This window comes from Triticum aestivum, chromosome 2A (genome assembly GCF_018294505.1).
Source record: "Triticum aestivum cultivar Chinese Spring chromosome 2A, IWGSC CS RefSeq v2.1, whole genome shotgun sequence".
Classification (NCBI taxonomy): Eukaryota; Viridiplantae; Streptophyta; class Magnoliopsida; order Poales; family Poaceae; genus Triticum; species Triticum aestivum.
Window position 1 is genome coordinate 698,524,652 of NC_057797.1, and position 3,818 is coordinate 698,528,469.

Consider the following 3,818-nt stretch of genomic DNA (forward strand, 5'->3'; position numbering starts at 1 on the left):
ACTTGCTGCGATCCAAGAAGCCCGCCACAGAGTCTGCATTCCAGTCGTCCGGTGAGACAAAGCCTGTTCACATTCACCCGACCGACCCCGAAGCAGCTCCGACCCGCATCTCCACGACACTCGACCCAAAATAGGAAGAAGCGCTCATCCAGTTCCTCCGTGAGAACTGGGACATTTTTGCATGGAAGCCCGCTGACATGCCAGGTGTTCCCAGGGGACTGGCTGAGCATCGCCTAAGAGTCGACTCATCTGCAAAACCAGTCAAAGAGCATCTTCGGCGGTCTGCCGTCCAGAAGAGAAAAGCCATTGGCGAAGAAGTGGCTCGACTGTTGGCGGCAGGATTTATCCGAGAGATATATCACTCCGAGTGGCTCACTAATGTCGTCATGGTTCCTAAGAAGGACAAGTCGCTCCGAATGTGCATTGATTTCAAGCACATCAACCGGGCCTGCCCGAAAGATCATTTTCCTCTCCCTCGCATAGATCAAATTGTTGACTCGACCGCGGGATGTGAGAGGTTATCTTTTTTAGATGCCTACTCCGGGTACCACCAGATCCGTCTGTACGGGCCCGACAAGGTAAAAACAGCTTTCATCACTCCATTCGGGTGCTTCTGCTATATCACCATGCCGTTCGGCCTCAAGTCGAATGATTCAGAAGTGTCTACTCACTCAAATCAGTCAGAATGTGGAAGCTTATATGGATGATATCGTTGTCAAGTCGTGGAAAGGTTCCGACCTGCTCGCTGACCTCGCCGAAACATTTGCCAACCTCAGAAGGTATGATATCAAGCTCAATCCATCAAAGTGCACATTTGGAGTTCCTGGTGGCAAGTTACTCGGTTTTCTCGTTTCCGAACGGGGAATCGACGCTAACCCAGAGAAGATTGGCACTATTCTCCGAATGAAACGCCCGGTGCGAGTGCATGATGTCCAGAAGCTTACTGGATGCTTGGCCACATTAAGTCGATTCATCTCACGACTCGGTGAAAAGGCATTACCTCTTTACCGACTGATGAAGAAGACAGACAAGTTCGAGTGGACTCCAGAAGCTGATGCAGCGTTTGCCGAGCTAAAAGCTCTGCTCTCCACCCAGCCAGTGCTTGCTGCTCCAATCAGCAAAGAGCCTCTGTTGCTCTATATCGCAGCCACAGGACAAGTCGTCAGTACTGTGCTAACGGTCGAGCGGGAAGAAGAAGGAAAAGCTCTCAAAGTTCAGCGCCCAGTGTATTATTTGTCTGAAGTCTTGACTCCATCCAAGCAGAGATATCCTCATTATCAGAAGCTTGTGTATGGAATATACATGACCACAAAGAAGGTTGCTCATTATTTCTCTGATCATTCCATCACAGTCGTCAGCGACGCTCCACTATCAGAGATCTTGCACAACAGAGATGCAACTGGTCGAGTGGCCAAATGGGCGATCGAACTTCTTCCCCTTGATATCAAGTTTGAGGCAAAGAAAGCCATTAAGTCCCAGGCAATAGCAGATTTCCTTGCCGAGTGGATTGAACAACAGCAGCCGACTGAAGTTCACTCGGAGCATTGGACCATGTTTTTTGATGGCTCTAAGATGTTGAATGGTTCCAGTGCTGGGGTTGTCCTGGTTTCCCCCAGAGGAGATAAGCTCAGATATGTGCTCCAGATTCACTTTGATTCCTCCAACAATGAGGCAGAATATGAAGCCCTCTTATATGGGTTGAGCATGGCCATTTCACTCGGCATCCGTCGCCTGATGGTCTATGGCGACTCGGATTTAGTGGTCAATCAGGTGATGAAAGAGTGGGACGTGAGAAGCCCAGCCATGACTGGATACTGCAGTGCAGTGAGGAAGCTGGAAAAGAAGTTCGAGGGGTTGGAGCTCCATCATATACCCCGACTGAAAAATCAAGCAGCTGATGATCTAGAAAAGATAGGTTCCAAGAGAGAAGCCATTCCGAGTGGTGTGTTCTTGGAGCATATACACACTCCGTCAGTCAAAGAGGATCCTTTCATTGAAGAAACTCCACAGCCCAAGAGTGCCACAGATCCGACTGAAGTTGAAGTTCCAGCGGTGGTCGACTTGATCATGGAGGTTTTGGTGGTCATTCCCGACTGGACGATTCCGTATGTCGCATATATCCTGAGGAAAGAGCTCCCAGAGGATGAGGAAGAGGCTTGACAGATCGTCCGTCGATCTAAGGCCTTTACCGTAATCAAAGGACGATTATACAGAGAAAGCGCGACTGGAGTTGGTCAGAAGTGCATAACACCAGAAGAAGGTCGACTCATCCTCAATGATATTCACTCGGGGACCTGTGGTCATCATGCGTCCTCTCGGACCATCGTGGCCAAAGCATACCGAGACGGATTTTACTGGCCAAAGGCGAATGAGATGGCAAAAGAGATAGTGGATAAGTGCGAGGGATGTCAATTCTACTCAAATATGTCACACAAGCCTACGTCGGCTCTAAAGACCATCCCACTCGTCTGGCCTTTCGCAGTATGGGGATTGGACATGGTCGGTCCTTTGAGAACAGGACGAAGTGGCTTCACGCATGTACTGGTGGCAGTCGACAAGTTCACCAAGTGGATCGAGGCTAAACCAATCAAGAGCCTTGACACCGGTACTGCTGTTAGCTTCATCAGGGAACTAATATTCAGATATGGAGTCCCACACAGCATCATTACGGATAATGGGTCGAACTTTGACTCAGAGGAATTCAGAGATTTCTGCAACTCCCAGGGCACACGGGTCGACTACGCTTCAGTCGCCCATCCGCAGTCGAATGGACAAGCAGAGCGAGCTAATGGACTGATTCTTAAGGGATTGAAGCCTCGACTGATGCGTGATCTCAAACACGCGGCTGGAGCTTGGGTCGACGAACTTCCCTCAGTACTCTGGGGACTGCGGACCACACCTAATCGGTCGACCGGAAGAACTCCATTCTTCTTGGTCTACGGAGCTGAAGCAGTCTTGCCGAGTGATCTTCTCCACAATGCTCCTCGAGTTGAAATCTACAACGAAGCAGAGGCTGAACAAGCGCAGCAAGACGCAGTCGACCTTTTAGAGGAAGAAAGGGAGATGGCTCTGATCCGGTCGACCATCTACCAACAAGATTTGCATCGTTTCCACGCCAGAAATGTGAGAGGTCGAGCCTTCCAGGAAGGAGATTTGGTTCTCCGAGTGGATCAGCACAAACCACACAAGCTTGCTCCTTCTTGGGAAGGCCCCTTCATCGTCACCAAGGTTCTCCACAACGGGGCGTACCGTCTTTACAACGTCAAGCATAATATCGACGAGCCCCGAGCTTGGAACGCGGAGCTACTCCGCCCATTTTACACTTAAGTTTTATCACTCGGATGAGATGAAATAAAGTACTTCTGTAGTTCATGGACCTCAAAATAATAGTGTCATAGTTCCTCCATAATTTTTGTCACTTTTTATTTTGTCCAATAAAATCCCCCCTCAGTGGGTGACTTGGCTGCGAATCCGTTTCGCCTAAGTTTGTAAAAATCCTACCGAGTGGCGAGCCAGACTCCCACTCGGAGGCTTAGCTGCGAATCTGTTTCGCCTAAGTTATAAAAATCCTACCGAGTGGTAAGCCAGCCTTCCACTCGGGGGCTTAGCTGCAGCCCTGTGCTCGCCTAAGTTATAAAAATCCTACCGAGTGAGGAGCAACCCTCCCACTCGGGGGCTTAGCTGCAGCCCTGTGCTCGCCTAAGTTATAAAAATCCTACCGAGCGAGGAGCAACCCTCCCACTCGGGGGCTTAGCTGCAGCCCTGTGCTCGCCTAAGTTATAAAAATCCTACTGAGTGGTAAGCCAGCCTTCCACTCG